Below are 12,109 nucleotides of genomic sequence, written 5' to 3' on the forward strand. Positions count from 1 at the left end.
TCAGCAGGAGCTGTCGGTCCCTCATCGCTGCCGCCGCAGACACCATCGGCACCGCAGACACCGCCAGAGGTCCCGCTGCACTCACCAGCTGACCCTGCTCAGAATAAAAGGGGCCCAGCAGCTGGAACATGAAGCCGCAGAGCAACCAGCAGGACTCGGTGGCTCTCCCATTGCGAGCCTATGGATTTCCAGAGGGGGATGGGCAATACCCCCTTCAGTACTGGCCTTTTTCCACAGCTGATCTCTACAATTGGAAGGCTCACAATCCCCCTTTTTCTGAGAACCCCCAAGCCTTGACTGACTTGTTTGAATCTGTCCTTTTCTCTCACCAGCGCACTTGGGATGATTGCCAACAGCTTTTATAGACACTCCTGACTACGGAGAAGAGGGGACGAGTTCTTCTAGAAGCAAGGAAGAATGTCCCGGGGGGGGGGGGGCGGATGGGAGGATAATGGGTTTCCTCTCTCTCATCCTGATTGGGATTACAATACACCAGAGGGTAGGCAGCACTTGAAGGTTTACCACCAGATTCTAATGGTGGGTCTCCATGGTGCTGCTTGAAGACCCACCAATTTGACTAAGGTAAGAGAAGTGGTCCAGGGGCCGGGGGAATCTCCTACAGCCTACTTAGAATGGCTGATGGATGCATTCCGCCGGTTTACTCCCTATGACCCTGCTTCAGATGAGCACAGGGCAACAGTAGCTGTATCTTTCATAGATCAGTCAGCTAGGGATATTCGTAGGAAACTTCAAAAATTAGAAGGTCTGCAGGATAAGTCGTTAAAGGATTTAGTGCAAGTAGCAGAGAAAGTCTTCTATAATCGAGAAACAAAAAAAAAAAAGAAAGGAAACAAAAAAAACAGGAGATAAGAGAGAGAGAGAGAGACAAGAGGCAGAATAAAAAATTGACTAAGATTCTGGCCACCGTAGTTCAGGAAAGTCATACTGAAAGGGAGAGAGTTCCTGACAACTGTAAGGGCCCTTTGTCTAAGGACCAGTGTGCCTACTGCAAGGAGACGGGACACTGGAGGAGGGATTAACCCAAAAGGAAGAAGAAGCAGCTGAATTCTCGAGCCACAGGGACCAGGGTCCTGACCTTAAACAATGACAGCAATTAGGGAGGACGGGGTTCGGTTCCCCTCCCCGTACCCAGTGTAACCCTCAAGGTGGAGGGGAAGCCAGTCCATTTTCTAGTGGATACTGGCGCTCAGCATTCAGTTCTGTTGCAAGACTCAGGGGCTAAGAAAGAAAAAAAATCATGGGTTCAAGGGGCCACTGGATGTAAGCAATATACATGGACTACCCGAAGAACAGTGGACCATGGAGTGGGCCGGGTATCCCACTCGTTCTTAGTCATGCCTGACTGCCCATACCCATTGCTGGGACGGGATATCCTGACCAAAATAGGAAAACTCAAAAGATTGGACCCTGAAAGAGACCGGTAGCTTATCTATCTAAAAAGCTTGATCCAGTAGCAGCAGGATGGCCGACCTGCCTTCGGATAATAGCAGCAGTCCAGCATTGGTAAAGGATGCTGACAAGCTGACCTTGGGACAAGATCTTACTGTTTATGCCCCTCATGCCCTTGAGAGTGTTGTCAGACAGCCACCTGATCGCTGGCTCACGAATGTGCGCATAACTCATTATCAAACTTTGCTTTTGAATAATGACAGGATTACTTTTGCCCCAGCAACGGGGCTAAACCCTGCCACCCTGTTACCAGATCTAGAGATTCAGCCCCCAGAGCATGATTGCTTGCAGGTGTTGGCGGAAGAACAGGGATGGTGAAAGGACTTAAAAGACCAGCCTCTGCCAGATGCTGAGGTAGCATATTACACAGATGGGAGTACCTTTTTAAAAAATGAAAAAAGAAAAGCGGGAGCAGCGGTGGTGGATGGACACAAGGTAATATGGGCCCAAGCGCTGCCTGAAGGCACCTCTGCTCAACGAGCAGAACTAATTAACTTTGGGCAAAGACAAAAAAATAAACATCTACACTGACAGCAGGTATGCCTTTGCTACGGCCCATGTGCACGGGGCCATCTACCAGCAGAGAGGCCTATTGACGTCAGCCGGTAAAGAAATTAAAAATAAAAATAAAATCTTGGCCTTGCTCAATGCCTTACTACTGCCCACCAAGCTAAGCATAATTCACTGCATGGGACATACATCAGAAGGGAAATTCCAAGGCAGCAAAGGGAAATAACATGGCTGATCAGGAGGCTAAAGCAGCTGCTAGAGGAAGTCCTGCTCCAATGATATTAACTACTGAATTGCCAGAGAAGGAACAGCTAAAATACTCAGAGAATGACCTGGAGCAAATACAGAGAAAACAAGGGACATTCGATGCTAATGTGGGAGCATGGATTGACTCCAAAGGTAAGGTCATTTTGCCACAGGAAGATGCTAAGAGACTAATAGCGCAAATGCATCAGTGGACTCATTTAGGGGCAAGGAAATTGACTGAAATTGTTCTCCAATCTCCTTACCGAATACTAAACCTCACTGCTCTAACCGAAAAAGTGACTCAGACATGTATTGCTTGCCAAAAGGTAAACGTAGGGAAGAATTTCCAAATCTCAGGAAAACGGTTAAGGGGAACTAGACCTGGAATGCATTGGGAAGTGGACTTTACCGAGATCAAGCCGGCCAGGTATGGAAATAAAAATCTTCTAGTCTTTGTAGATACCTTCTCAGGATGGGTGGAAGCTTTTCCCACCAAGAAAGAGACTGCTCTGGTTGTAGCCAAAAAATTTTAGAAGACATTTTTCCCCGGTTTGGAGTTCCAAAGGTAATCAGGTCAGACAATGGGCCGGCCTTCGTTGCTCAGGTAAGTCAGGAGGTGGCCAGATTTTGGGGGACTAATTGAAAATTACATTGTGCATATAGACCCCAAAGTTCAGGACAGGTAGAAAGAATAAATAGAACTCTAAAAGAGACCCTTACTAAATTGACCATGGAGACTGGTGGTGACTGGGTGGTACTCCTCCCTCTGGCTCTTTTTAGGGTCAGGAATACTCCTTCCTTGTTAAATCTCACACCTTTTGAACTATTGTATGGAGTTCCTGCTCCCTTGACTCTCCTGGGAGACCCTCTTGACATAACTAGTGGTAACTCTGACTTGTTGTCCAGGTTAAAGGGACTGCAGCTTATTCAAAAAGAAATCTGGAACAAGGTTGGCAGTGCATATGCGCCAGGATCCTTAGAGATGCCACATCAGTTCCAAGTTGGAGACTTGGTTTATGTACAGCGACACTGTAGTCAAAATTTGGAACCCCGGTGAAAAGGTCCTTACTGCATCCTGCTCACCACCCCAACCGCTGTGAAGGTAGAAGGCATTGCTGCTTGGATCCACGCATCACACATCAAACCCGCTCCAGAGGACTCCAGTTCTGACTTGAAAATCCAGCCCAGTGACAATCCCTTAAAACTTAAACTTGTTAAGAATGTTAGCCGTGGGTGATATCCACAAACTGCTGGTGCTTTTGGCTCTGTTAAGCACTTACAATACTTGCTTGGGCTCCAGTCCTCACCAGCCCAAACTTTTGACTTGGAAAGTAACTAATCAGAGACATATTATAATTTGGTCTGTTTCAAAGATAGCCCCACCCTTCACATGGTGGCCGGACTTGTACCCTGACCTTTGTAAAATGGCTCTAGGAGCACCTGCTAACTGGGATTTGCAAAGCCACCTAGACCCCAACGTGGTTCCTAGGGACCATAGACGTGGGTCTTTTAGTGAAAAAAGGGGCTTAGATCCCTGGGGGCGGTATGCGGGACCACCAACCCCCACAGTATGCTGCAAGTCCTAACCTTTTATGTATGTCCAGGACCTCACCAGCAACCTAAAATGGTAAACAAATGTGGGGGGAGAAATGACTTCTACTGCAAGAATTGGGGGTGTGAAACCACTGGCAATACTTACTGGAAGCCTACCTCCAGTTGGGATTACATTGTTGTTAAAGCTAATTACAGTCATACCCAGCCCCCAGACTGGGGACCAAACAATAGGTAAACTAATCAGCCAATATGTACCACCTGGTGCCACCCCCTGCTAATCCGGTTCACAGACGCTGGAAAACAGATTTCAACTAACTGGGTGACGGGGTTCACTTGGGGCCTACAAATATATAAGGAAAGATATGATAATAGGTTACTTTTCACCATCAAATTAAAAATAACAGCCCCATCTGCTGAAGTAGGGCCAAATAAAGCTGGCCCTCACCTGGTTCCCCCAGTATAAGTGGACCCCCAGACTATAGCCCCATGTCCAGCAACCCCCTCACTGACTCCTAACTCAAAAATGGGTAAAGATTCTTCTTCCCCTAAGCCACCTGGACCATACATTACTTACCTAGCACAGGGGGCCTTACAGGCCCTAAATAATACCAACCCCAAGGTTACTGAGTCTTGTTGGTTATGCTTTGGAATTGCTCCCCCATATTATGAAGGAATTGCCTTTACAGATGAGATAAGTAACTCCCAAGAGGCAACAGCCTGCCGTTGGATGCAAAGGGAGGCTAGACTTTCCCTGTCTGCCATTTCAGGGCAAGGACTCTGTGTAGGTAAAGTTCCCCCCAGTCATCAGTTTTTATGCAACCAAACCTATGATGTTGCAGGTCTGTCTGTGTACCTCATACCACCAATCGATGGATGGTGGGCCTGTGCAACAGGGATCACTACTTCTGTCAGTACTCAGGTGCTTGTCAATTCATCTGACTACTGTGTCCTGGTCCAGGTAATCCCCTGAGTCACCTATCACCCGTATGAAGAGCCCTTCTAATACTGGGACTCTGTGGGGAAACGGCTGATACAAACAAAAAGAGACCTGGGAATTTCCTTAGCCATAATGCTTGGGGTCGGGCTAGGAGCAGTAGGGACAGCAGCTGGAGGGTCGGCTATAGCCCTCCGACATAGCGGGTTAAATGAGCTTAGGGCAGCTGTTGATGAGGGCATAGAAAGATTAAAAAACACAATTAGAGAGCTCAAAGATTCCTTACAGTCATTATCAGAGATGGTGTTACAAAACAGAAGGGGCTTAGATTTATTGTTTTTGCAACAAGGAGGTTTATGCGCAGCCCTAAAAGAAAAATGCTGTTTCTTTGTCGACCATACTGGAGTTGTCACTGAGACTCTAGATAAGCTCAAAGAGGGCTTAAAAAAGAAAAAGCAAGAACGAGCCCAAAGCCTAGGATGGTTTCAAGGATGGTTTAATTCCTCTCCATGGATAACCACTTTAATCTCCACCTTGCTAGGCCCTTTGCTAATTCTTCTCCTGATTGTAACTCTTGGCCCCTGCATTCTTAATAAGCTAGTCAATTTTGTGAGAGAACAGATCAGTACTGTTCAGGTCCCTATGCTTTGACAGCAGTATCCGCAATTAGAGATGCAGGCTAAATCTAGCCTGTAATTTTAGGGTTAAAATTATGCCAAAGAAAAAGGGGGGAATGAGAAATGGGACCATCCCAAATTAGAAAGAAAAACAACTGGACCTTGAATAAGGGCCAGCTAAAAAGAAAGAGCAAGTCAGGCAATTTAGGGGAGGACTGTCCTTGAAGCTGTAAGCGGCCTGCTACAGAACCAAGAGATGGGAGAAGAGGGAAGGACTGTCCTTGGAGCTGTGAGTTCCCCGCTACAGCTGCCAACCGCATAACTGCTATCTTTTCTGCTAACTAATCAATGTAAAGGCCTGATTTTTTAGGAATAAAAACTCTGTGCTTTGTATGCTCGAGGTCGTCTCCTGCTTTGAAGGGACGACCCCCATGGCGATCGGAATAAACTGCCTCTTGCTTTTGCATCGAACCGCGATCTGTGAGTCACTTTGGGGGAGGGAGCGATATGGACCCTGCACTGGGAGTGCAGGTTTTGCAGTCTCAGTTTAATGAATGACAAATAACACATATAAAGCAAAGGGTACAAGCAATTTTTTTTCACAGTAGCAATACATCTGTACCACCTGGCAAGGAATCAAGAAATTCCCTCAAGGTTACACAAAGTTGGTAGTCTGGTTCTGAAGGTTGCTATCTATTTCTCAGACACAGAACAGTCCGCTTGAAAAGACCACCAAGAAAGTCTCTGAGACATAGAACTTAGACCAGCATCTGCCAAGACCAGGAGGCAAGATTCCAATTACCACACTCCTTCAGAAACCAGACAATTCCTGGGACTGATTTGGTTAAAAGAGAGAAAATCTGTGAGTGTAAAAGTAAAAATGAGGGGAGATAAACTATTTGACAGCTGATTCTGTTCCACATGAGTGTTGCAAACCTCTATGAGCAGGGTAGCCTTGGCTGACCAGGCTGATTTGGCAGCTATGTCCTACTCAGTGGTCAGTGAGGAACCCTCCTGGTCCTGGGGTTTACATTTAAAATTGGGCCTTCAGAACATTGAAATGGTTCAGTGTTATACACCTAGCACACAAGAGCACATGTATTTTCAACTGTGGTCTTCCAGACAAAACCTCTAAATGTAGTGTTAGGGCCAGGACAGTGGTGCCACCTGAGCTGATGGGGTCTGAAGTAGGTGGGTAACCACTACTTCATGGCTAGGATTCTCTGCAACATAATGAGTTTCTACAAAGCATGACTTAAAAAGTCCAACTCTGCCCTCCATTAGCGGAATCATTTCTCCATGTTAAAAGTCAGTGTAAAAGATTTCAACATATTGTTTTTATTGATTATGTAGGAATTTCATGTAACGTACATTACACTCCTTTTCCATTGTTCCCAGGTTCAAATTCCTACCCATGTGTCACACTATTTTTTTTCTTTTTTTTAAAATACATCAATTGAAGTATACATTTTAATATACTCATTGGAACATGAACAGAGTTTCAGTGCCAAGTCCCTTAAAAAAAAATGTGTTCAACCTTGCTGCACACTGGCACACCCCCAAGGAGAAGCCATCAGTCCAGAAGAGCTCTATACTTCATCACCTTGATCACAGGTTTTTTTATGTGATTATTTATTATGATTTGTTTACAATGTATCTCCTCACCTACCACCTCCCTCTTCTCCTTCCATTCCCACCCATCCTCCTTCTACCCCTATGCCCTTTCCTAGTTCCCAGATAGGGGAGGACCTCCTCACCCCTCTATCTCAACCTAGCTTATCAGGTCTCACCAATGCTGACTGCATCAGCTTCCTCTGTGGCCAGCTTCTCAGGACATTTTTCTCCTTGTGTCATCAATTCCCTCTACTTAGGACCCTATCTGTGCCTCCTCTCCTGCAGGCTTAGCAGAGAACTGGGGGAATGTAGAATTTCAGAGGAAAATCCCATTTAGAGATGGGTGTTTTAAGGTCTCTCTCCACATAATATCAAAATATATGTCTCTGTATAGAATCCCATTGGATGAAGTAGAAAGCATCTCTGTGGATACAAAGACATGACACTGACCTATCAGTTGAGGGCAGAGAGCAACATAATTTAATAACAACAGCCTTGGTTGCTTGAAAAATTCTGTAGGATACCCTGGCCCAACAACTCAATTAACTGACACCCAATTCCCCTAGTGAAAGACTTATTTGTTCACAATAGATGGCTCTTGAACTTTTTCACACACAGTTAGGACACCTCATAATAAGTGAATACATACCATATCTGTGTTTCTGCATTTTAGTAACTTCATCCAGGATGATTTTTCCTAGTTCCAAACATTTGCCTGAAAATATCATGATCTCAATTTCTTAGCTGAATAATACTCCATTATGGAAATAGTACACATTTTCCCCAAAAGAATTTGACAGTCCTGTTCTTTAGTCCTTGGAAGTTGTTGTGACTTTAATCATTGTATTTAAAAACAAATTATCAGGATAACTATGTTTTTTTAGCCTAGAAGTCCCTCCATCTTCTTCCTCTTCCTGGTAATTTGAATTGCAAATACCCTTGAAACTCATCTTTTAACATGTTTAGTCCCCAGTGAGGAAAAGTCTGGGAAGGGTGAGGTGTATGGCCTTATTAGATAATATAATTCCTTTTCTTTCCTTAATTTCTATTTCATCCATTTTTGTCTTTTGTATACAAGAGGGCTACTGATTTTTTAAATAAATTTTGGATCCAGTCATTTTCCAAGGGAGTTTATCAGCTGTAGGAGTTCCCAAAAAGAATTTTTGGGTTCAGTCAGCTATCATATCATCTGTAAAAGTGATACTATGACTTTTTAATTCCAAATTTGTATTCCCTTGATCTCCTTCAATTGTCTTATTGCTCTAGCAAGGACTTCCAGAACTATGTTGAATAGATATAGAGAGAGTGGGCAGCCTTGCCTTGTACCTGATTTCAGTAGAATTTCTTTCAGTTTCTCTCAGTTTAGTTTTATTTTGGCTATAGGTTTGCTGTATATTGCCTTTAGTATATTTAGATATGTACTTTGTATCACTGATCTCTCCAATACTTTAAATATGAAGAGATACTGAATTTTGTCAAATGCTTTTTCAGCATCTAAGTAGATTATCATGTGTTTTTTTTCTTTCATTTTTCTTTAATATGGTAGATCACATTGATGAATTTCTGTATACTTAACCACCTCTGCATACCTGGGATAAAGCCTACTTGGTCATAGTGGATGATATCTTTGATATGTTCTTATATTTGTTCGAAGATACAAATACCCTGGTATATCCCTAACCAAGCAAGTCAAAACTTATAAATGAAAAAATAAATCAAGACTCTGAGGAAAGAATTAGAAGATGATATCTGAAGATTAAAAATCTCCCATGGTCATGGGTTGGCAGGATTATTATTGAAATAATGGCCACTTAACCAAAAGCAATCTACAGATACAGTGTAATTCCCATCTAATTACCAACAGAATTCTTTAAACACCTTGAAAGAAAAATGCTCAACTTCCTATCAAAAAACAAGAATTGCTAACACAATGTTCTACAACTAAAGGTCTTCTGGCAGTAGATCAATCCCAGATCTTAAGCTGTACTATCAAGAAACAGTAATAAAAACTGCATAGTAGTGGCATAGAAACAGAAGGGTGGATCCATGGAACAGAACAGAAGAACCAGAAATGAACGCTCACACTTATGGACATCTGATCTTTGACAAATATGCCAAAAACATACAATGCAAAAAAGATAATATCTTCAACAAATGGTGCTTGTCTAACTGGATATTTACATGTAGAAAAATGCAAATAGATCCATAAATATCAGCCTGCACAAAACTAAAGTCCAAGTAGATCAAAAACCTCAACATAAAACCAGCTCCATTAAATCAGTTAGCAGAAAAAGTGGGGAAAAGCCTTGAACTCATGAGCAGAGGGAACAACTTCCTGAACAGAACACCAACAGCACAGGATCTAAGAGCAACAATTGATAATAGGGAGCTCATGAAAATGAAAAGCTTCTGCAAAGCAAAGGATACTGTAATCAAAAGAAAACAAATGTCTATAGATTGGGAAAGAACATTCATCAAGCCTCTATGTAACAGAGGGCTAATATCCAGTACATATAAAGAACAAGGAGGTTAAAAAGCAACAAATCAAATTATCCAATTAAAAAACGAGGAACTGAGCTAAAGAGAGAATACTCCATAGAGGAATATCGAATGTGGCAAAAAAATATTTAAAGAAGTGTTCCAGCTCATTAGCCATCAGGGAAATGCAAATCAAAACAACCCTGAGATTTCATCTTACACCCATCAGAATGGCAAAGATCAAAAACTCAAATGACAACATTTGCTGCAGAGATTGTTGACAAAGGTAAGACTTCCTCCCTTGCTAGTGGGAATGTAAACTTGTACATCCTCTCTGGAAATCAATCTGACACTTTATCAGACAATTAGGAATAGCACTGCCTCAAGATTCAGCTATACCACTCTTAGACATATATCCAAAAGTGGCTCATGTACACAATAAAGACATTTGCTCAACCATGTTAGTAGCAAATTTATTTGTAATAGCCAGAAACAGGAAACAACCCAGATGGCCCCCAATTGAAGAATGGATAAAGAAATTGTGGTACATCTACATGCTGGAATATTACTCAGCAATATAAAACAAGGAAATCATCAAATTTGTAGGTAAATGGTGGGAACTGGAAAGGATCATCCTGAGTGAGCTATCACAGAAGCAGAAAGAGAATATATACATGGTATATACTCTCTCATACAGACATATAATATAGGAAAAACCTGCTAAACTCTGTACACTTAAAAAAGTAATCAAGAGGGAGGACTCTGGCTAAAATGCTCAATCCCCACCCTGAAATGCAAAGAGGCTGGACATCAAAAGAAGGAGAAAACAGAAAACAAGTTAGGCGCCTGCCATAGAGGGTCTCTGAAAGGCTCTGCCCTGCAGAATTTCAAAGCAGATGTTGAGACTTATGACCAACTATTTGGCAGAGTTTATGGAATCTAATGAAAGAAGTAATAAGTAGTAAGTTCTGGAGAGGATAGGAGCTCCACAAGGAAAGCAACAGAACCAATATATCTGAACACAGGGGTCTTTCCTGAAACTCATACACCAATCAAGAACGATGCATGGAATATAACCTAGAACCTCTGCAAAGATGTATCCCATTACAGTTCAGTATCCAAGTGGGTACCATAGTAATGGGAACAGGGACTATCTCTGACATGAACAGATTGGCCTCATCTTTGATCACCTCACCCTAAGGGGGGAGTAGCCATACCAGGTCACAAGAGAAAGCGAATGTAGCTACTTTGGATGAGATATGATAGACTAGAATCAGAAGGAATGAGAGGAAGTCCTCCCCTATATATGAAGGGGCATGTGTGAAGAAGAGGGAGGAAAGGTTGGATTGGGAGGGAAGGAGTGTTATGGTGGCATACAAAGTGAATAAAGTATAATCAATAAAAATTAAAATAAAAAATATTAAAAATATAATTTCTTTTGGATTTATATGATGGGAGGGTAGGCTTTGAGATTGATATGCCAAAGAAAGTGACCAAAGAGAATGGAGTCTGTCTCTAGGTCTCTTTCACTTTATATCTTTGTTCCTTTCTGTCTTCGCATATTTCTGAATCTGTCTCTCTAGATTTTTCTCTGTTTCTCTCAGTCTCCCTCTCTCTGCCAACCACATATGGTTAAGTATGAAAAGCTTTAAGTTTTAGTGAAGGACTACAACAAGATGACTGCTTGCTGATGTGACACAATCAATGGTCTTTTTAAAAACATAAGCAATGTCCCAATTAAATGCATTTTGTTCAAACATTTGCCTTGGTCAGGGAGGGTTTTCACAGTAAGTAATTCACTGAATGTGCACATATCTGTGTATTTAACAAATAATAATGAAATCTGTGATAATGTGAAACTCACAAATCAAGGACATGTAATTTTATTAATGACCACCTGAAGGAATTATGTGGAACTAGCTTTGGCAGCACATATACTGAAATTGTAACAATACAGAGAAGATTAGCATGGTTCTTGAACAAGGATGACGTGCAAATTCCTGTAGTATTCCACTTGTTTTGTTGAAATTAAAGACAAGACAAGCAAAGGAAATTGTGGAGAGAAAGAACATAGGGAAGAAAACAGGAACTACAGAGTTAAGCATAATCAATAGACTAAAAGAGATGGAAGAAAGAATCTCAGGTGTGAAAGATACAATGGAAAAAATCGAGGTATCTGTCAAATAAAATATTAAAACTAAAAATATCTGACACAGAGCATCCAAGAAATTCAAGACTTCATAAAAAGAAAAACAAAACAAAACAAAACAAAAAAAAAAAAACCTTAAGGATAATAGGAATAGAGGAAAAAGAAGATTGCCTCTTCCAAGGCCCAGAAAATATTTTCAACAAAATCATGGAAAAAAAAATTTCCCCAAATTAAAGGAGAGGCCAATAAAAATATAAGAGGTATATAGAACACCCAATAAATTAGTCCAGAAAAGAAATTCTTCCGGCCAAAAAATTATCAAAATATTAAGTATACTGAACGAATTAAAAAATATTAAAAGCTGCAAAGGGAAAAGGCCAAGAAATATATAATGGCAAACCCATCAAAATCACACCTTACTTCTCAATAGAGACCATGAAAGCGAGAAGGGCCTGGATGAATATCATGCAGGCCCTAAGAGAATACAGATGTCAGCCCACGCTACTATACCCAGCAAAACTCTCAGTCCTCACAGAC

The 12,109-nt window shown here is 41.9% G+C and overlaps 1 non-coding gene across 1 annotated transcript; it reads left to right on the top strand.

Annotated features, from left to right (window-relative positions):
- The first annotated feature begins 11,340 nt into the window (after nucleotides 1–11,340).
- Nucleotides 11,341–11,443, top strand: LOC132651880 (U6 spliceosomal RNA). The gene has a single exon (XR_009589431.1). It is a non-coding gene; the product is annotated as a U6 spliceosomal RNA (small nuclear RNA).
- The last annotated feature ends 666 nt before the right edge of the window (nucleotides 11,444–12,109 follow it).

This window comes from Meriones unguiculatus (assembly GCF_030254825.1).
Source record: "Meriones unguiculatus strain TT.TT164.6M chromosome Y unlocalized genomic scaffold, Bangor_MerUng_6.1 ChrY_unordered_Scaffold_32, whole genome shotgun sequence".
Classification (NCBI taxonomy): domain Eukaryota; kingdom Metazoa; phylum Chordata; class Mammalia; order Rodentia; family Muridae; genus Meriones; species Meriones unguiculatus.